Here is a 23,568-nt window from a genome sequence, read left to right on the forward strand (position 1 = left end):
CCCCACCTCCCCTTGCATCGTCATTCAGTTTCTACAACTCCTAGGCCTTGTGGATATCTAGCTCAGTGAGAAGGACACCACCTTCTGCAAGACACCCAGTTCCTCAAGGTTGGAGGGAGTAAGAACTGGCATCAGTTTCGGTCTGTCCTCATGGGTTTCAGCTCATGTTCATGGATGGCTTGTCCTTGTGCTCTCTCATTTTATATCCATATATCCATCTATGCTTCCTGACTGACTGCCCTGCAGAATTCAAGTTGCAGTATCAGACATGAAGACAACAGCCTTACAGCTCCCACAATGCGAATGATTTTTGCTAGATGTTGTCTATTCCCCTTTATATGAGATGTAAAATTTTGTATTCCCACCAGCCTGTTTCCTCACAGTTTCATCTATAGAGTATGTTGTGGAACTTTTGGATTTTTGCCAATCTTAAAGATAAGTGATATGGTTGTGGACTTAATTTGCACTTGTCTTATACCCTATTTATTTAACCACTTCTCCATTGTTGGATATTTGGGTTATTTTTAGTTTTTCAATGCTGTAGACTATAAAATGATAAACATGCTATTTTTAAAAGATTTATTTATTTATTTTAGAGAGAGAGAGAGAGTGTGGGGGGGGGGCAGAGGAAGAGAAAGAATCTCAAGCAGACTCCCTGCTGAGTGTGTGCAGAGCCCAACACAGGGCTCTGTCCCATGACCCTGAGATCATGACCTGAGCTAAAATTAAGAATGGAATGCTTAACTGACAAGGCCACCCAGGAGCCCCAAATGATAAACATCTTTAAACATACATGTATTCTTGAAAATTAAACCTCCAGGTCAATACCATAGCTTTGTTTTATTGCTTTTTTTTTTTTTTAAGATTTTATTTATTTGACAGAGAGAGACACAGCGAATGAGGGAACACAAGCAGGGGGAGTGGGAGAGGGAGAAGCAGGCTTCCCGCGGAGCAGGGAGCCCATGCGGGGCTCGATCCCAGGACCCTGGGATCATGACCTGAGCCGAAGGCAGACGCTTAATGACTGAGCCACCCAGGCGCCCTTATTCCTTTGTTTTTTTTAAGAGACGAATGATATACAGTAAAATTCACCTTTTCTAGAGTACGGTTCTACAAGTTTTGACAAATACATAAAGTTGTACAATCACTACTCCAATCAATATAGATAACAGTTTCATCACTCCAAAATCCCCTGATCTTTTTGTAGTCAACCTCACCCAATCACCTCTAGGTCCTGGCAATCACTAATCTGTTTTCTCCCTATAGTTATGCCTTTTCTAAATTGTCATATAAATGGAATCCTACAGTACATTGGTTTTTGAGTCTGGTTTCTTTCACTTAACATAAGGAATTTGGGGTTCATCCATGTACCACTTGTTTATTATTTTACTGCTAAGCAGTATTCTATACTACATATACTGCAGTTTATCAGTTTATTAGATGAAGGACTTATGAGTTGTTTCCAATTTTTAGCATTTACAAATAAAGCCACTATGCACACTCTTATACTGATATCGATGTCAATATAAATGTTAATTAAAAATTGGGTAACTGGGAACACCTGGGTGGCTCAGTTGGTTAAGCGTCTGCCTTCGGCTCAGGTCATGATCCCAGGGTCCTGGGATCGAGCCCCGCATTGGGTTCCCTGCTCAGCGGGAAGCCTGCCGCTCCCCTTGCTTGTGTGTGCGCTCTCTCTCTCTCTCTCTCTCTCTCTCTCTCTGACAAATAAATAAAATAAAATCTTTTTAAAAAATTGGGTAACTGTCCAGGAGTGGGATTGCTGGATCATGCAGTAATAGTATGTTTAACTTTATAGGAAAAGGCCAGACTGCTTTTCTAAGTGGTTGTAGCAATTTACATTTGCACAACAGTGTTTGAGAATACCAGTGGCTCCTCCTCCAGGCCAGCAGCTGCTACTGTCAGTTCTTTTTTCCTTATAGCTTTATTGAGGTATCTCAATAAACTTACATGTTTCAAGAGTGTGCAAACTAGGTGGCATGCCTTGGGATTCAGAAACAGTTCATGTCCAACTCAGGGGAACTAAGAAGTCCTTTCAGAGGAGATGGCATTTGAGCTGACTCCTGAAGCATCCCTGAGGGGAACCATGTTCTGGCAAGGAAAAGAAAATGAACAAGTAAATGAAGGGAACACAGGGCTTGTAGGGGACCAACAAGTCATTCTTGTGCCTGAGGTTACAGTAAGCAAAAAGATCCTTTCACTGGATAGTGGTATCTAGAAATCAAGAGATAGGTGCTAGATAGGCAGTAGGAAGTCCTGTATCTGTAAGTGTGTGTGTATTTATATGTTGCATGTACTGTATGTATATATACATGTACACACACACACACACACAATTAGTTCATATCTCCAATTCCAAACCTACACCATAAATTTCATTCAGCCTTTCCCTTTCTTTATTTTATTTTTTTTTTAAAGATTTTATTTATTTATTTGACAGAGAGAGACACAGCGAGAGAGGGAACACAAGCGGGGGGGCGGAGGGAGAGGGAGATGCAGGCCTCCCCCCCCCTCCCAAGCAGAGAGCCCGACGCGGGGCTCGATCCCAGGACCCTGGGATCACGACCTGAGCCAAAGGCAGACACTTAACAACTGAGCCACCCAGGTGCCCCCCTTTCTTTATTTTAACTGCTTTCTCTGACAGTGAGAAACCAGGCTCTCACGATCCACAATATAATTACTTATTGGCTTCAATACACATAAAGTAGTTTCAGAGTACTAATCCATATCTGTGATAGAAACAAACTACTAAGTAAAGTATTTGTGCTCAATTATTTTTTCTTTGGCTTTAGAGGATATTAGTGTGTATAGAGTCAAAATATTCTTTTCCAAAGTTACTTAGGTTGGTCTTTTCTGCTGCCACCCCCAGTATGGTTATGTTGTTCAGTACAGTTAGGTTTTGTGTATATTTCATTTGGGGCTCTCATATTTGCTGATTATATTTTGTTCATATTTTTAGTATATGAAACATTTGCATGGCTCTAAAAGTCAGAAATATATAAAAAGGATTGCTCAGAGAGGTGTCCTTACCCTTTCCATCCTATCCCCATCCACTGCCTGTACCTAACCAATCTGATTAGTTTTTGGTTTATCCTTTTTGTGTTTCTTTTTGCACAGTTGAGATGCAGAGACCACATTAGGGTGAGGAACTCACCTTGGGCACAGTAATTAACCGGAAGGGGGGGAATCTGTAGTCAAAATAAGTAAGATTTTAGGGGTGCCTGCATGGCTCAGTCGGTTGAACATCGACCCTTGGTTTCAGCTCAGGTCATGATCTGAGGATTGTGGGATCAGGCTCTGCATTGGGCTCCACACTCAGTGTGGAGTCTGCTTGGGATTCTCTTTCTCCCTCTCCCTCTGCCCATCCCCCACTCATGCTCTCTTATCTCTCTCTAAAATAATAAATAAAATCTTTAAAAATAAATATATTTTAATGCAATATTTTTTAAAATAAAAATTAATGCAAAAAAATCTGTGATGACAACATATCAAATTTTTAAATAAATATGACCACAGAGCTGAGCCATATCGGAACCTGAGGCAAAAGGAAAAATGTGTGCCCTCGTGTACATTTCTTAAGTAGTTTTTAATGACTGATATTCCCCAAGAACATTAAGGCAGATGATAAAATATTGAAAAATTAAAAAGTAGGTAGACCAATACATTATTTTATTTATTTTTTATAGCACAACATATATTCCAAATGGACCAAAAATTAGTATCATTTACAATATCTTAAGATAAATTGCCTTTGAATGGGAGCTTCCTTTCCAGTACTTTGAAGTCTACAAGATGTATCTAGAAAATGTAACTGTGGAAAATGAAGACTGTTTAAATTGAATGGGAGGACTGTGGTTTTTCTTTTCAATTAATTACTGTAACACTGTCCTTGGGGCGGCTGAGAGAGCTTCATGTTTTCTTTAGACATCATTAGGCACCAAAGCTCTTGCAGGACAACTTTGATGCTATTATGAATTCTGCCATTTTGCCAGCACTGATATAGCTCTTGGGTCCACCACTCCATTGAAACTATTAACTCCATTCATATTCATTTTTGTTACAAATATTACAAAGGGGAGGTGCTTCTGGGTATTTAAGTTATTTAAGACTGTATATTTGATTTTCATAAATTGTCCCAGCTCGTGGTGGCTGATGGCCACCTTGCATCACTGTTGCTCCTCACACCATTATTTTTAATTTAAATATTTTATTTATACCAAAACAGACTTTACTATAATTTTACTTAAGCTTAAGTTAATTAAAAATTATTTAAGATGGCCACTTGATCAAAAGAAATGATCAAGGAGCACCTGACTGGTTCAATCTGTAGAGCATGCACCTCTTGAGCTTGGGGTCGTGAATTTGAGCCCCACATTAGGTATGGAGCCTACTTTACAAAATAATAATAAAATAAAATAAGTGATCAAACGTGGCAATTCTCTCAACTGAAAACAATATAAACAAAGAAGTAGATTTTGAGAATATTTATGAGTTTGCTTCCATTAGAGCCAAGGGTGTATATGTTCCTTTTGTCTAAGCTCCACATGGCTCACACGGCATTGTTGAGCAGATATATGCATAGTTTCATATTTTCCCCTTCCTCATTACACGAAAGGTAGCATACTATGGGCACTCTTTACACTTCGCTTTTTTTCGTCCTAGAAATTGCTCCATGTCAGTTCATAGAGAGATGAAGAGATGCTGAGGGGAGTGACCTCTGAAAGGTCAACCAGAAGGTACAATGTCCAACCCGGCAATTGTGCCATATCAGGGGCCGTTTGTGAAGAAGTCATGAAAGCGTCCCACGAGACCCAAGGCCAGCATTTGGGCATCTGCTACAGGAGAATAGTGATGGTAGATTAAACCACCACCATCAAGTTAGACCCTGCTTTGGTTCCTCCCGTCTCTCCTTTCCATCCTGACTGGGGGCAGCAGGAAGCACAGAGAAGTAGGAGTGAACATAGTGAAGAAATAGAAACAAAAGACCACCCTTTTCCTTCACTCCCACAGGTTTCAAGCCTACATGGGCCTCAGAAGATTTCATCTACACCAGAAATGGAAGCTCTGACTTAAATCCACCCAGATTTTTTGCACCTGAAATGAGACTATTCTAACACCTGAAGTGACAGAAAATCTAAGTGGTCTGCTCAGTATACCACACAGATGGAGAATGGAGAATTGACCAAGTAGGTTTAAAGAGTAAGTGGTGAGAAAGAATAAAGCTACTTCCTGCTGCTCTCCCACCAAGTCCTGCCCATTAAATATGCCACATTCACAGCAGAACCCAACTCAGACTCACACTAGCCAGGGAAAAAAGATACAAAGCAGCATTCAGGTAGGATTTGATAAACGGTGGTATAAGGTGCCATCAAGGTTACTATAACTTAAATTCTCTCTGCTCCACCCTCATCAGCTCTGTTCGTGGTTTGAATTCCCTCATAAGACCAACACAGACAAACTTTTTGTTAATATCTGGGGCTGGGGGTTGAGAGGGTAGAGACATCCTTCATCAAACTGTCAAATAAAAGTCTCGGGATTTTCTCTAATTTAATTCTTAGGTCACAGGTTCCCCCTCACCCCCATCTATGGCCTGAGAAATGCTATGTGATGATTGTCTCAGGCCTAGGTTACCTGTTCATGTCATCCAGGCCCTGTGGGAGTAGATATGGAAGGAGAATTATAGTGAAGGGTTTAAGCCACTCAGAACCCATTCTGGAATTGAGGAAGGGGTTAGTCGTACCCAAGGCACGTGGCTACAAAATTCAGGATCCGCTAGGTCATTCAGTGAATATTGAAGAGGCAACTTCAGGATATGAAGTGGTCCAGTTCCAGTAGCTATGTTTGTTGTTGGTTGAGTCTATTAATCTACTCTAAACAGTAATAATAGCAACCAGTTTTTAAGTACTTTTTATGGGCCAACCACTGTATTAAATACTTCCTGTGCATCATCTCATTTAATCCTCATTACAACTCTATGGGGCTGGAGCTATTTTAATCTCTGTATTAGTTGGCAAGGCTTGCTGTAATGAAGTACCCCAGACTGGGTGGCTTAAGAACAGAAATGTACTGTCTCATGGTTCTGGAGGCAGGGAGTCTGAGACTGAGGTGTTGGCAGGAATGGTACCTTGGCTTTTAGAAACATCTTCGTCTCTGCCTCTATCTTCATGTGTCATTCTCCCTGTGTGTGTGTATGTGTCCAAATACCCCCCTTTTTTTAATGTTTATGTATTTATTTTAGAGAGAATGAGCAGGGGGAGGGGCAGAGGGAGAGAATCTTCAGGCAGACTCCCTGCTGAGCATGGAGCCCGATGCAGGGCTGTATCCCATGACTCATGAGATCATGACCTGAGCCAAAACCAAGAGTCGGACGCTTAATCGACTGAGCCACCCAGGCACCCCCAAATATCCCTTTTTAACAAGGACTTCAGTTGTGTTGGATTAGGGACCCACCCTACTCCAATATGACCTCATTTTAACTTAACTAATTTTATCTGCAACAACCCTATCCCAAATAAGGTCACATTCTGAAGTATTCGGGGCTAAGACCTTGACCTAGGAATTTTTGGAGAACACAATCCAACCCATAACAATCCCCATTTTGCAGATATGAAAATGGGATTAAACAAGTTAAGTAACTTCCCCAGAACCATAGCTAGTGAAAGGGAGAAACAGACCTTTGCTTGCCTCCTAAGCCATGTGTTTACCTCTGCTGTTGGGCTGCCATCAGATCATTACCCAACAGACTATGCTTTCTACAAAGGGAGTGGGACCATTTAGCTCAGCACTTCTCTCCTATGTTAACCTGTTAGAAATAAAGAAAAATAATTTTATATAAATGCATAAGATGGGATAAAGATAATTGATCTGTCAGAACTTACTGCCTCTTCCCTACCATCCTCCTATATTTTCAGTCCTCCTGCCCAAAGATTTTGAAAAACTTTCCTTTGAATTAAGAAATGTACTTCCCACTATTTCACTTTGGCATTATCTGAAGAGACTTAAGAAGGTTGGTTGAACTGTATTTAATTGAAAAAGATGCCATGCACCGGGCACCTGGGTGGCTCAGTCGGTTAAGCGTCTGCCTTCAGCTCAGGTCATGATCCCAGGGTCCTGGAATCGAGCCCCACGTCCGGCTCCCTGCTCAGCGGGGAACCTGCTTCTCCCTCTCCCACTCCCCCTGCTTGTGTTCCCTCTCTCGCTGTGTCTCTCTCTCTCAAATAAATAAGTAAAATCTTAAAAAAAAAAAAAAAGAGAGAGAGAGAGAGAGAAAGATGCCATGCAAAGACTATGCAATATAAAATTGGAGGCTAGATCAAAGGATAAGCCTAAACTGCCATCTCCCCTCGACTCTTCTATTACCACATTTTTTTTTTTACTTTTTCTCAATTTTAAGTAGGCTCCATGCCCAACTTGGGGCTTGAACTCACAACCCTGAGATCAAGAGTTGCATGCTCTGCCAACTGAGCCAGCCAGGCGCTCCTGTTATCACATATCTTAAATCCATTTTCTCATCATACCCTTGCTTGAGACTTCCAGCTGTAGGGAGGAGAGAACAGAGTTCAATGAGAGCAAATGTAAGGACCACCATAGGTGGGGATGACAATCAAATGGCCGAGATGTACTGTATATGAGTTTCAGGATGTCCCCAAACAGCTTCCTTCAGGATGGAGAAATTTTGCTGCAATGAAGCTTCAACTAATTAGAAGAAGGGACTTCCTTCCATTGACCTCCAATAATAAACTTCACCATGTTTTACTATATTTACATGGCTCTCCTTTCTCACAGTGAGTGTCTCAAGGGTAAGGAACTAATGTTACTTTTGCATGCTCCCCTAACCCATGGACTGGAAGGACAAAAGGAAGGGAGGGAGGAAATACTAATGCCTCTACATTAAGACTGTACTAAAGCAGCTCACGCTATTTGAATTCTTTATCTGTTTTCTAGGTCTGATCATTTTTTCCTTTTTTTTTTTTCTGGCCTACTATATGACAAAAATTAAAAGAATCAATGATACCATCCACAAGCTAACCTCTCTTTAAGAATATTGCCTCTTGGGGCGCCTGGGTGGCTCAGTTGGTTAAGCGACTGCCTTCGGCTCAGGTCATGATCCTGGAGTCCCGGGATCGAGTCCCGCATCGGGCTCCCTGCTCAGCGGGGAGTCTGCTTCTCCCTCTGACCCTCCCCCCCTCTCATGTGCTCTCTCTCATTCTCTCTCTCTCAAATAAATAAATAAAATCTTTAAAAAAAAAAAAAGAATATTGCCTCTTTAAAAAAGTATTATTTTCTTTTGGAGAGGGTGGTATAAGTAGAATTAGTGAGCAGAAAGAATGATTGTATACTTGGAAACTATCTTTGCATTTTTTTATGAGGAATTATTCAAATAGGTCATAAGGATTAGGTCACTAAAGTTTAGGATCCACAAGAAATAAGTATGTATAATGAAGGTAGAAAATATTGCAAATCAGCTTTTACAACCCTACTCCAACCTCCTAATAATATAGGATGATCTTGGGAGCAGGCCCTGAGACAAGGATTCAAGCAAAGGTGACTGATTAGGAAGTGCTCCCAGGAAAAGCTGGCAGGAGTGTGGGAAAGTGGGTTGGGAAGGGAATGAAGCCAAGCCAGGGTGTGACATCTAGTGAAGTGCCATGGAGGGTAACTTCGGCTTAGTTCCACAGGAGAGCTCTGGACAGTATAGACAAGACTTACACTGTCCTGATGGGGACCAAGGGAGCTATCAGTGACTGGTTAGGGCTGGTGTGTGTGTGTTGAGGGTGGGGGAGGGGAGTGGGAATTGTAAATTCCCAAACACTTTTGGCCCTCTGTGCCCAAAGGCACCATGGTGCCAGCAATGTGGGGGCACCCCTTGAACAAAAAGATGCAGGTGCTGGCTGTTGGAAGAAAAGGCACATGGGAGATGGTGCCCCAAAATTACAAAGGAAACTGAGGATATGGAGAGAATATGAGCAATTGCGCTACTCTTGTGTGCTTCACACTAGATCCAAACCAGTGATTCTTCAGGAGGGTGGATCATCACAATTTCTAGCCAAAGAGATGTATAAGAGGAGATATAGTGGAATGAGCTACAGCCCCTGCTTCTATAGTTGGTCCTAAGGCTATAGTTGATAGTTATCATCTCCTTCTACTACCCACCTGTTCTAGATTCCCTCTCACCTCAGCTAGCACTTTCATTACTCTGAATTGCTTGCCTGTTGGGGCATTCTAGACCTTCACCCCAAGTGGCTTGAGGCTTTGCTTACTGTGTGCTTGTCAGGCCATGGTTCCTGAATTGTCCATTCACAGTTAAAACCAGGCATGGCAGCCTCAAGAGATGCCCAGTGGATTCCCTGAGTTACAGACATGTTTCTCCATTTTCCTATTATGTCAAAGCAACTCTATACCCCTATAGAAGGAAAAAGATCGATTACTCCTGACAATGTAACTTTTTTCTTTGCTGATCTTCTGTCATGAGAAAGTCAAAGTGACCAAGTAGCAGCCAGAGCTGTAAGTTCAGTAGACTATTTATTGTCCCTTGATAGACAGTAAATAAAAGTTCTCTCCACCTACCCTACCCTCTCATCACAGGCCTCTAGATGCACCTAACCTAAAGTTGCAGAGATGAAAAGTACAGAGTCCCTAAGAAGGCCACTGAAAGTGGTGGACAGAGGACCACTCTTAGCTTTCATTCCTTGCCTCGTGGACCTATGTGTTCTGTCTAATGGGAAAACAGCTCCATCTTAGTTCTGTGTCCTACTGATAAAACTAAATGAAAAACTACCACAACTCAATAACTCAGTATTTAAATTATAGGGTATCAATTTATATATAGCACAATTTATATAATAGCAATTTATATATATATATCACATCTGAAGGTCAGTACCCCAGCCCTACAGAGTTATCTTCAGACTTAGCTGCATCTTGTAAAGGCCATTCCAATGTTCTATTAGTCTAGAATTTGGGGTGATGTGATATATGCTAAGACCAATATCTCCTATAGTTACATGTCCATCAATACTCCTCCAGTACCATACCAATACTCCTCTAGTACCATAAAGTGGGCCTCTTGGTCCAAGGTGATATTATATGGGATCTCGTCTCAGCAAGTCAGACTCACTGGTTTTGGCAGGATGAAATAGAGTGGAAGGGGTCTAATATTACCAAATCACCACCAGGTAGCTGGTTGGATGGATCTTGGAGAATGACAGTAGGTTATCATAAGTGTAATCAGTGGTAACTTCTGTTGCATTGCTGTTTCAGATATGGTTTCATTTCTGGAGTGAATGAACACATCTCCAGGACCTGCTATTCAGCTATTGGTCTGGAGAATGCTTTTTCCCCCTTATACCTGTTAATTAAGACCATAAGATATAGTTTACTTTCAACTGGCAGGGCTAGCAATATATTTAAACAGTGTACCTCAGGGCTATTTCAACTCTCAGGCTCTCTGTCATGATCTAGTCTGGAAGCACCTTGATTGCCTTTCTATAGGACATTAAGCTGATTCATACATTGATGATATCATGGTGCTTGGAGCTGGTACGCAGGAAGTAGCAACTACTCTAGGTATCTTGGTAAGACACTTGCATACCAGAGCATAGGAAACAAATCCCACAAAATTTCAGGGGTCTGCCACCTTGGTGAAATTCTAGGGGTCCAGTGGTCTGGGACATATCAAAACATCCCTTCCAACATGAAGGACAAACTTCTGTATCTGTCCCCTTCTACCACCAAGAAAGAAGCACAATGCTGAGTGAACCTCTTTGGATTTGACAGGCAACATATATCTCATTTGGCCGTGCTATTCTAACATATTTACTGAGTGACCCAAAAGGCTCCCAGGTTTCAGTAGGGCTCAGAACAAGTGAAAGTTCTACAGTAAGTCCAGATTGTGATGCTGCTCCACCATTTGGGCAATGTGACCCAGAAGATCCAATGGTGCTTGAAGTATCTGTGGAACATATGGATGCCACATGGAGACTTTGGCAAGCCCCCATAGATGACTCATGGCTCAGACACTTAGGATTTAGGGACAAAGTTATGTCATCCTCTACAGATAACTATTCTTTTGAGAATGGCTTGCTCTGGGCACTAGTGGCAACTAAACATTTGGTTACCAATTGTTGTCTTATTCATCCAATCAAAGTTAGACATGCATAGTGGCACTTCATTTTCAGATGAGATCAGGCTCAGGTAAATTCAGAAGACACCAATAAATTTCATGAGCAAGGGACCCAGGTGCCCATGGTCCTCTTCTCACTTTCCTGCTCCTTTCTTTCAATCTGCATTAGGGCAGATTATATTTCCACAGATGGCCACAATAATATGTCTTATTCCATGTAGTTTTCTAGAACCTTGACACCCTTCTTTAAGAAGTGGAGTCTATGTACCCTCCCCTTGAGCCTATGCTTTGACCAACAGAATTAAGGCAGAAGTGATGTTATGTGACTCCCAAGGCTCTTGGAACACTCACTCTTGGAGCCTAGCCACCATGAGCAAGCCCAGGCAACCTGTGGAGGTGCCTACTTGGAGAGGAACAGAGGCCTAGTCTACAGTCCTGGCTACACCTCAGCCAACAACCAGCACCAACTGGCCAGCTGTGTGATTGAGCCAAATTGAAAGTACATCCTCCAGACTAACTCAGTTAAGTTTCAAAAACTGACTATTCAAACATGGAATACAGATGAGCCAGCCATGCTGAAGGCCCAAATAACATATTCACAAGCAAAATAAATTATTGTTGTCATTTTAAGCCACTAAGTTTTGGAGTGGTTAATTACATCACTGATACACTCATGTAAGGCCCTAAAGGACCATGTAGAAGAGACATCCTCTTAGTAGGTGGAACTCTAAGCAGTGCACCTGGTCATTTGTCCTGCCTAGAAAAAGAGATGGCCAGGGGGACAGATCTACCATGATTCATGGGTATTTGTCTGGCTAATTGTTTGGCTGGATAGTCAGGAACTTGAAAGGAACATGATTAGAAAATCGGTGCCAAGGAGGTCTGGGGATAGTTATATGGGCAGAGCTTTCCAAATGGGCACAGGATATGAAGATACTTGTATTTTATGTGAATGCTTATCAAAGAACAACCTCAGCAGAGAAGAATCTCAGCTATCATATGGGCAAGATGACCTGTTCTGCCAACATTAGTCAGCCTCTTTCTCCCATGACTCCTGTCCCTGCTCAAAAAGCTTATGGGAAAAAATGGCCAAAGTGGCAGAAATGGAGGTAATGCATGGTCATGGAAACATGGACTTTTACAGCCCCATCTGCCAATGGCAAATATAAACAATGAGCTTCCAGTGTGGCTCCATTTCCCCAAGGGATCAGTCAGTCATAAGATGTTAGATTGTTTTCATTGGATCGGTTCCATATTGGAAGGGATAGCATGTTGTTCTCAATGGAGTAGACACCTAACTTTGTATATAGACTTGCCTGTCCTGTCTACAATGCTTCTGCTAAAACCAATATCCATGGACTTAACAGACATTTTCACTGTCATAATGTTCCATAATGCATTCTTCTGACAAAGGGACTTCCTAGCAAATGAAGTGACGCAATGGACTGATGCCCGTGGAACTCTGGTTCCATGTTTGTCATCATCTGGCAACATTGAATGGTGGGATGGCCTGTGAAGATTCAGTTACATTCTCAGCTAAATGGTAGCATCCTGTTGGGCTGGAATAATGTTCTCCATTATGCAGTATATGCACCAAATCAATGACTAATATATAGCCAGGATCTGTGGAAATCAAGGAGTAAAAACAAGAATGGTTAATGGGAGAAAAGCCCCTTCCATTTCCACCCCTAGTGATCCCTAACAAATGTTTTGCCTCCCATTCTCTTAACATAGCTGGTCTGGAGGTATTAGTTCCCAGAGAAAGAAGGCTTCCACCAGAGGTTATAGCAATGATTTCATTAAACAGGGAATTGAGACTGCTGCCTGACCATTGTGGACTCCTCAGGCAAAACGGGAGTTTTTGTACTGACTAGGGTGAGTGATCTTGAACTATCAAAGGGAAATTGGGTCACTAGAATACATTGTGAGTAAGGAGGACTATGTGTGGAATGCAGTCATTTCCCTGGGATGCATCTTAGTTCTGTGTCCTACTGATAAAACTAAATGAAAAACTACCACATCTCAATAACTCAGTATTTAAATTACAGGGTATCAAAGGTGGAGTGTGACTCAGCTAGAGGAAGTAATCCTTTGCAAAAAAGATGGGCCTTTATATCCTGTTTTTGAGAGAGGGTTAGCATGCTTTTTATTGTATGAGGGATACTTGGAACATGTTAGCTAGAAGCATGATTTTGCTATTGTCTTTATTTGAAAGATAAATATGGTTGATAGAGGTAAGGTGGACTATGGTGGTTTTGTAGGGTACCAACCAGCCTAAACTGGAACTGTGTTACCTGGAATTCCCTTCCCTTAACTCATAGTTTAAGATTCATCACAAGAAAAGTATGCCTGAGATTTGGAAGATGAGAGCAAACTAGCAGGCATTAGGGCCTGAAGATCAGTATGGGGGAGCTCCAGGTGTTGCTGCAATGTGCTTACCTTGTCCCTCATCTGCTGGCTCCTCCTCTGCATTTTCTCCTTCAGTTCCTCTGTGTCCTGGGCCAGGTGCACGGCAAAGGGCACCAGCTTCTTCTGCAGGTGATCCATGGCATCAAGGTTGGAGACTCTGAAAAACAGATGTGGGTTCCAGTATGTCTTCCTGTGTTCCAGTGTATCCCCATTCTCTCCTGCTTTGCATTCAGTTTTTATTTCCCACTTCTAGCCCTGTTGACCTATTGCAACTTTAGCCCAACACCAGGCACAAAGATTTCCATAGACTTCTTCATTGGCTGCTCTTTGTGGTCCCTGGCTAATGACTTCTCTCTGTTCCTCTAACTGTCCTCTTCCAGATTTTTCTGCCCCAACTAACCCTAACCTGACCCTGACCCTGCAAATTTCTGTTAAAAACAAGACAACAGGTGCAAAATAGAGTCACTTATGCTAAGCCCCTCATCACCAAACCAAGATTTAATTTAATTATAGTTTCAGGTCTCCCAGAAATGGAATCTTTATAAACCAGTCAATTAGGAATCTCCTGATCAGTGCTAGTTAGGTAATCTGTCTGATAGACCCCTGCCATCCCCTAAAGGAAAATAACCTTACAATAACCAACCCACTTGTTTGCCTAATATAACTTCCTTGTTCCTGCTCCCTTCTGCCTGTAAAAGTTTTTCATTTTGTACAACTCCTTGGAGCTCCTTTCTATCTGCTAGATTGGATGCTTCCCAATATAAGTAAATTTTGGCTCAAATAAACTCTTAAAAAATTTTTCATATGCCTCCATTTATTTTTTAATATTTTATTTATTTTTTTAAGTACCTCTGTGCCCAACGTGGGGCTCAAACTTACGACCCCAAGATCAAGAGTCCCATATTCTATCAACTGAGCCAGCCAGGTGCCCTATTTTTTAATATTTTAAACACACTTAAATTTGGGGCTGCCTTCAGCTCAGATCATGATCACAGGGTCCTGGGATCAAGCCTCACATAGGGCTCTCTGCTCAGCGGGGAGCCTGCTTCTTTCTCTCCCTCTGTGATCTCTCTCACTCTTGCTCTCTCTCAAACAAATAAATAAAATCTTTTTTTTAAAGATTTTATTTATTTATTTGACAGAGAGAGATATAGTGAGAGCAGGAACACAAGCAGGGGGAGTGGGAGAACGAGAGGCAGGCTTCCTGCAGAGCAGGGAGCCCGATGTGGGACTCGATCCCAGGACCCTGGGATCATGACCTGAGCCGAAGGCAGACGCTTAACGACTGAGCCACCCAGGCGCCCCATAAATAAAATCTTAAAAAAAAATAAAATAGGGGTGCCTGGGTGGCTCAGTTGGGTAAGCATCTGCCTTCGGCTAGGGTTGTGGTCCCAGGGTCCTGGTATCAAGCCCGATATCGGTCTCCCTGCTCAGCAGGGAGCTTGCTTCTCCCTCTGCCCTCTGCCCCTCATAAATAAATTTTTTAAAAATAATAAAATAAAATAAGCACACTTAAATTTTAAAAAAATGTTTCTGAAATTCAAATTTAACTGGATGTCCTATATTTTTATTTGCTAAATCTGGTAGTGTTAATTGAGGAATAACAGACAGTGATGTCTGCTATTATATATAGGATTTTATATACATACTTGGTCTTTCATTCTGTCTAAAAAAAGAGATGGCCAGGGCTATAGATCTACAGTGATTTATGAGTTTGGTAGAATTAAACAAATCATCAATTTTGATCCTTAATGAAATAATAGGTCCAGTTCATGATCTCAAGGAACATTCATATAATTAGGAGAAATGTTTAGCATTTTTACAGTGGAGGGACCAGGGCCACACCACCTGAACCCACTGATCAATCTTAGATTCTCTGAAAGAAGGGTAACAGACAACGGGATGCAGTAGAAAGTACACAAGGGTGCTCATGAGCTCCTGTTGTCAACAAACAAAATTCAGTCTAATCAGGTCTTTAGAATAGCTACCAGCTTTCAGGAAATACAGGGTATAGTAGAATAAGTTAGATGATATCAAGAAAAAACAATCAACCAAATACATAATGTGAAATGTTCCACACTTAATAACCTGGTTTCTCCAACAAATCAAAGCACAAAAAAGACGAGTGAGGCCTGTGTCAAATGAAAGAAACTTATGAGACCACACAGCCATGTTTGGATTCGGAATCAAATAAACCAGTTGTAAAATATCTTTGAATATTGACTGGTATTGGATATCTCATGACTAGTTGAAGAAATGAGATCCACGATCACAAGTTTTATACATAATACTATTTCATTTTTCCCCCTCTCTCTCCTTCACTTACTACATTACATAGAGCAAGTTCAAATATTTAATACAGAGTTTATCATTTAGCACTTAGATTACAGGGTATCAATATGTGGTTATACTGGAAGAGGAATGAACATCACTTAGAGATGGATGCAGTGATGTTTGGGTTTCTTTTTGGGGATGAGCTCATTTTTGTTTGTTTGAGGTATGAGTCCATTAGGAAAGTATGTTGATTCTGGCTATTATTTTTGTTTGGAAGATGTTTTTAAAAAGATTTTATTTATTTATTTATTTATTTATTTATTTATTTATTTGAGAGAAAGAGAGTGAGAGAGCATCAGAGGGAGGGGAGAAGCAGGCTCGCTGCTGAGCAGAGAGCCCAATTTGGGGCTTGATCCCAGGACCCTGGGATCATGACCTAAGCCAAAGGCAGACGCTTAACCAACTGAGCCACCCAGGCACCCCTGGAAGATTTCTTTTTTTTAAATTTATTTATTTATTTGAGAGAGAGAGAGCATGAGGGGGAAGGGCAGACGGAGAGGGAGTGAGACTCTCAAGCAAACTCCATGCTGAGAGTAGAACCCGACGTGGGGCTCAATCTCAAGACCCTGAGATCATGACCTGAGCCAAAACCAAGAGTCAGAATCTCAACCAATTGCACCACCAAGGTGCACCCCTTTTTTGGAAGATTTATTGACAGAAGACTACATACAGATGCTGTGTTCCCAAATGGGTGGACTGTAGCAGATATTACAAATTGGCTCATTCAGCTCCATTCAGCCACTTTGTGTAATGGCTTGCTGTCTGCTAAAAACTGAAAAGCAAAATACTGCATTTCCCAGACTCTCTTACAGCTGTAATTTTTCAGATGACCTACCTTCAATCTAGCAGTGTGCCCATATGAAAATTGGACAATAAGAACCAGTATTATAAGACACAAACCATAATTCTTCTGCTTCTGCTAGCAAGATCATAGAGGCATTTGGACTTCCATGGCATTTGTAGTAGAAGACCCAGGGTCCAATTCCAGTTTTGTTGGGGGGTGGAGAGGCATCCATTTTAATAGTGTAAATCATGAGAAAAGCACTAGGAACCTAGAACTTGCAACTGTGATGACAACTTTCTTATTCCCAGCTTCCCAAAGATGGCAGGGGTGGCTGCCTTGGTGAGCCAGTTTCACACTGTGGTTCTGGAGTTCATTCCTGGGAGCTCATCAACTCTTCCAAATCTTCTAATGATTTAAAATAACTAGTAATAAATCTTGGCTTCCAGCTAGATTATGTTATCTACAATGGCACCTTGACCCATACAATTGGTAATACCTCGAGGATTCAAGGAAACACGCCCTTTCACATCCCGCTGGTTGGAACGTAAGTTGATACAACCAAGTTTTTTGTGCCTTTAAAACTCATATCCTTTGATCCTATTATTTACTTATACAGATATATTCTAAGGAAATAATCAGAGATGCTCTCAAAGCTTTGTGGCACATACAATGACAATATTTGGCAGTTGTTAAAAATGTTTTAAACCATAGTGAATGACATGGAAAAATATGCATGATGTCATGTGAAATGAAAAAGGCAGTTGATATATATACATATTTCAGCATATGGGTGAAATGACATGATTCTTTGGATTTGTTTCAAGATATTTCAGGAAAAAAGAAAAGCAAGCCAGTAGAGGGAGAGATGAAATACAATTAACAAATGTTGATAATTATTGAAGCCAGGTGTTGGGCAGATGGAGCTTCATTATAGTTTTCTCTCCTATTTTTACATATGCTTAAGAATTTCCATCATATTGGGGCACCTGGGTGGCTCAGTTGTTGGGCATCTGCTTTCGGCTCGGGTCATGATCCCAGCGTCCTAGGATCGAGCCCCACATCGGGCTCCCTGCTCTGTGGGAAGCCTGCTTCTCCCTCTCCCACTCCCCCTGCTTGTGTTCCCTCTCTCACTGTGTCACTCTCTGTCAAATAAATAAATAAGAATTTCCATCATATTATGAGGAATTTGAGAAACAAGACAAAGCATCATAGGGGAAGGGAGGAAAAAATGAAACAAGATGAAACCAGAGAGGGAGACAAACCATAAGAGACTCTTAATCTTAGGAAACAAACTGAGGGTTGCTGGAGTGGTAGGGAGTGGGAGGGATGGGGTGGCTGGGTGATGGACATTGGGAAGGGTATGTGCTATGGTGAGAGCTGTGAATTGTATAAGACTGATGAATCACAGACCTGTACCTCTGAAAGAAATAATACATTATATGTTAAAAAAAAAAACGTAAAAAAGAAGACAGTAGGAAGGGAAAAATGAAGGGGGGGAAATCGGAGGGGGAGACAAACCATGAGAGACTATGGACTCTGAAAAACAAACTGAGGGTTTTAGAGGGGAGGGAGGTGGGGGAATGGGTTAGCCCGGTGATGGGTATTAAGGAGGGCACATATTGCATGGACCACTGGGTGTTACACGCAAACAATGAATCATGGAACACTACATCAAAAACTGATGATGTAATGTATGGTGACTAACATAACATAATAAAATAAAATTTAAAAAAAGAATTTCCATCATATAAAGCTTTAAAAGTTTAAAGAGAAAGCAAAACAGAAAATAAAGTGCATGCATAGTATGTGCTCACTTTTGTAGTGATATTAATATACACATATACATAGAGAAGAGAATAAAACGTACGAGAAGATGAAAATATCAGTGGTTGCTAGAGGTTAGGAAGGAGAGAGAGATGAATAGGAGGAACCTGGGGGATTTTCAGGACTGTTTTTATATATCAAACTATTCATGGTAGTTTGATATATATCATGGTAGATACATGACCTTATACATTTGTTAAACCCACAGACTTGTACAACACTAAGAGTAAACCTTGAACTGTGGTTGACCATGATGTCTCATGTAGGTTCACTGGTTATAAGAAATGCCCCACTCTGGTGGGGGATGCTGATAATGGGGGTGGGGCTGGATGTGGAGGGGGCGGGGAGTTTATGGGAAATCTCTATCTTCCACTTCATTTTGCTGTGGACCTAAAACTGCTCTAAAAAATAAACTCTATTTAAAAAAATACATCCAAGTGTGAATAGAAGTTATCCCTGGGTGGTAGGATTAGCCTGATGTTTATTTTTTGAATTCTCTATGTGTTATCAACATGTGTGTATATTAACGGGTTCTGTTTAAATCGAACTAGCCAAGAAAATTTAGACGATACCTTGATTGGAAAGTATGCCAAATTTTGATTGGCAAGTTTGATTGGTAAACACTAGTGGTCAAAGGGGCCACATAGGTCTCTCAGAACAGGGAAAAAATTACCCTGAGCAAGCAACAGTAGAAAGATCCCACACATGAGGGCACAGATGAGCTACACAAAGACCTGAAATACATCATGAGGTGGCCCGTAAGCAGATTGGTGGGCTTGGCGGCAGTCCAGTTCTACTCCAAGAAGCTATAACCAGCATACAATTTCAGAGAACAAGGAAGGAATGTGCTTATCCCTTAGAAACCTAAAACCAGATCCCTTACTTATTCCCTACCTGGTCTGATGGAGGCTGTGGGAATCAAAAGGGATCCTATCTATCATACCTAGATAAGAGATGGACAGGAAAATGTAAATTGGCGTTGTCCTCTCTCCGTGTAGGTCAACCTACCTGGAAATTACACGGTGACAGTATTCCTGCTTTCACAGATGCTTTTCTGTTTTCCATGGTGAGTTAATACCCTGAAATTCTGCATCCTATATCTGCTTCCTTGTTCATTCCACAGGCGGGGTGAGGGCAAGAGAGAAATCACAGACAACTCCCAGGCTTGGGGGCTGAGTGAGTGGTGATCCATGAACAGAGGTGAGAAGACCTGGAGGTAAGGCATGTTTGGGCTGGGAGTGGTGAGACAACAGGTCTTCCTTGGAGGTGCAGAATGTGAGATGCCCTTCAGATGTGGAGGCAGCGGGATGCAGGAGCCCCCGTAGCTTGGGGGAGAGGATGGAGATGGAAAGAGAATTCCTGGGAGTTCCGTCAGGCACATTGGTTTCCTAACCCTGCTGGGACCTGGGTTCGCAGTCAGTATTCAAGTTCTGAACCCTGATGGCTGAGGACCTGACCCAGACCCGCCCTAACTCTCGGCTTGTCTCCTTGCTGAGCTCAGCTGAGTTGGAAGAGTGCTAAACTTACAGAATACAGCAGAGGGCGCTGTGAAACTAAACTGCTCCTCAGGCCCAGGGAAGGTTTATGATGTACCCAGTCAATTTTAGCTTTTAGCATAGTAAAATAATTAAGAAAGGGTCTGTACCATATCTTGGCTTGTAACCTAAAACAAATCAGACTCTGTAATATTTTACCTTGAAATAGCACTAAATTTGTCCTGAAATACAAATAATGCAATTAACAAATATTAACAAATGGATGATTTAAGTGATACAGTTTATGGTTTACAAGCTTTCTTTAAATTCACAAGGAGTAGCAAAGAGCTGGTATTTCAGGAAGGATATATTTATGCCTATTTATATGCAGAGTAAAATTCTGATTAAGTATTCTTTGAGCAAGAGTTAAGAATAGATAATATATGGACACTAATTGCAGTAAATGTGCTCATTGACAAGTGATATTACCAACATTTCCCTCTTCCCCCAGCCAGGTGTGAAGTAGTTCTGATGATACACATTACTTGTGGGTTTAAGTGACATTAAACCAAAGGAAAACAAAGGAAAAAATTAGTAAACGTGTGCAGTTCAAAATTTAAAAATAAATATTTCTTCATTCACTTTGCAGCTTTCTGGAGGATTAAATGAGATAGTCTGCTAGTCTTTGTAGAACACTTAGCGCAGAGCCTGGCACAAAGCAGGCAGTCAATAACCGCTAGTTCCTTTCTTCCTTTGTTCCCTTTATTGAATTCTCTTCTCAATTTACTTCGTGTAAAAATATTGTGTTTTCCACATAGATTAGTAACATTAAATATCATTCTCTGTTATTGATTTGGGATGTTACGAATGCAAAAGATAAAATGCAGGGGCTCATGGCAGATAGAAAGTAAACTTAAAACTGAGAAATCACTCTGTGGGTTTATTGTTGTTGCTCTTTGCTTTTGATAATGTGCAATTATAGAAATTTACAAAGATCCTTTTAAGTGGGCAATGTCCTGCTTTCAGAGCCAGTTTGATCAGGCATAGATCAACTCAGAGACTGACTGTCGCCTTGCTATTAAATTAGAGCTATACTTTTGACAAGTATGGCAGCCACATCATCACTTTAATCACCCAATAATCCACTGTGTCTCTTTATGCTAATAAATAAAACATCCTTCGTTAAATATTTCCTAGTAAGCAATAGCCGACCTGTAATCTCCACCCCTATATGTTACAAAGTAAAATGATATAACAGTAATAAAATCAAATCAAATCATGTCTAGGAGTTTTATAGACAACTAATAGCTGCGATTGCAAAGTGCACATCAGATACCAATTGAAGGGTACTTTTCTTTTTAATATAATGTACTATGCATATTTCACTAACTGTCTCATGATATCAAATGAATTTAACAAGATGATTATGTAGGTCAAATTACTTAGTAAGTTCTTTTAAGAATGGCTTTTAGACCTATTATGACTTTTAATGGTGCAATTTGTTAAATGATTGGAATTTCTAGAATCCTGCCTGCAAGTGCCTGTCAGAGACACTTGCTCTGCCCTGGTGATCTATTTTTAAAACCTACTTCTCGCTTGTGGCAATTGAAACAAAAACGACCACCGAAGAGCGACTTCTCAAAGCTCATTCCTCATTTTCAATTATTTAAACTACTTCTTTATCGCCAAATTGTAATTTGAATATTCTCCTTTCAAATAGCCTTCTGACCAAATTTCTTTCAACTTGATATGAAGATGTCCCGAGAGTTCTTCCCCCCCAATATTAAATATGGCCCTGCTTAATTTATCTCAGGAACTATATACAAAATAGATATTACCAAAGGTTAAACTTTTAAAAATGGTGGATAGGGGTGCCTGGATGGCTCAGTCATTAAGCGTCTGCCTTTGGCTCTGTCGTGATCCCAGAGTGCTAGGATCGAGCCCCGCCTCGGGCTCCCTGCTCTGCGGGAAGCCTGCTTCTCCCTCTCCCACTCCTCCTGCTTGTGTTCCCTCTCTCGCCGTGTCTCTCTCTGTCAAAAAAATAAATAAAATCTTAAAATAAAATAAAAATGGTGGCTAGTTCTATAATTGTCCATCTGTGATGGTAAATTTAAGGGAAAAACTAAGGAATATGATTGAAACATTCAGTCTTCGCACGTGGAGTTCTTTGTCTACGTTGTCTTTCGGTATTTTATAGGTATTTCAATTCAGTTTAAGAAAGCCCACTATTCAGTGCACCTAGGTGGCTCAGTCAGTTAAGCATCCAATTCTTGATTTCAGCTTGGGTCATGATCTCAGGGTCATGGAATTGAGCCCCACGTTGGGCTCCCTGCTCATTGGGGAGTCTGCTTGAGATTCTCTCTCTCTGCCCTTCCTCCCCACTCTCTCTCCCTTGGCCCCTCCCCCCCACTCCTGCGCAAGTGCTCTCTCTCTCTCTCAAATAAATAAATAAATCTTCAATCTAAGTTTTTTTAAAAATCACCCATTGAAAATCACATATATCTCATATGTTTAAAACTATTTTATTAAGTATTTGAATATCCTAATGTAATAATTAGTCTCAGAAGTCAACATCCTTGGGCGCCTGGGTGGCTCAGTTGGTTAAGCGACTGCCTTCGGCTCAGGTCATGATCCTGGAGTCCCTGGATCGAGTCCCGCATCGGGCTCCCTGCTCGGCGGGAGCCTGCTTCTACCTCTGACCCTCCCCCCTCTCATGTGCTCTCTCTCTCTCATTCTCTCTGTCTCAAATAAATAAATGAAATCTTTAAAAAAAAAAAAAAAGAAGTCAACATCCTTTAAAAACTAATCTTTTGTCTTTGGTTTCTGCACACTTCACATTGAAATTCCTGTAAGACTCCAAAATAGCCTTAAAATCTTAGTGCTTCTTGGTAATTCTGATCAATAACAGAAGGCTCCACATCCCAAAGTTTGACATTCTTCTTACTGTAGAGCAGAGAGCATTCCGGAGCAGAAGTTCCAGGTACAGCTGGATGATAGTGGTTCTATTCTTTTTCTACCCCTGGACTCACAGGGTGACCCTGGATGAGAATCCCTCGGCCCCCACAGAACCCATGGTCACGGCTCGGAAATGAGGCTAACAACTCTTGATTCCTACTCCTTGGGGTACTTATAAGGCTTAATGAGCTCATTGTGCACATTTTCATTTTCTCTTTCATGCCTTCAGTGAGTCCTAGGTAGGGGGCAGAGTAAAAGCGAAATATGGAAGTCTGCTTGTATGTCTGGGTGAAAGTCACTATAGAACAGTGTTATTTAATTTTTCTACTTCTTTCAGTTCAATGGATGCAACAATCACAATCCTCTCTCAGCCCATCAACCACAAAAGCTTAATTAGATATTATATCTCCTTGATTTAAAATAGTATTTAATTTTACATAATGTGCTCAGCCAAAATATTAGGATTCCCTAAACAGAAATGTTCCCTCTATTTTTTCCCCTCAGGCTTTTATTTCAATTTTTTTTGTAGCTTTTAAAAAAATTATTCTCCTTAAAGTATGATTTCGGCAGTTTCCCTCTGTGAAACATCACTGACTCCCCCCGCTACCACTACTTAATTGAAGATGTAATCCCCACTTAGTGACTTT

General features: G+C 41.1%; 1 pseudogene; it reads right to left on the minus strand.

Annotated features, from left to right (window-relative positions):
* Positions 1–3,886: 3,886 nt before the first annotated feature.
* LOC110585463 lies at positions 3,887–4,185 on the minus strand (annotated as a pseudogene).
* Positions 4,186–23,568: the final 19,383 nt, after the last annotated feature.

The sequence above is a fragment of the Neomonachus schauinslandi genome, chromosome 7 (genome assembly GCF_002201575.2).
Source record: "Neomonachus schauinslandi chromosome 7, ASM220157v2, whole genome shotgun sequence".
NCBI lineage: Eukaryota > Metazoa > Chordata > Mammalia > Carnivora > Phocidae > Neomonachus > Neomonachus schauinslandi.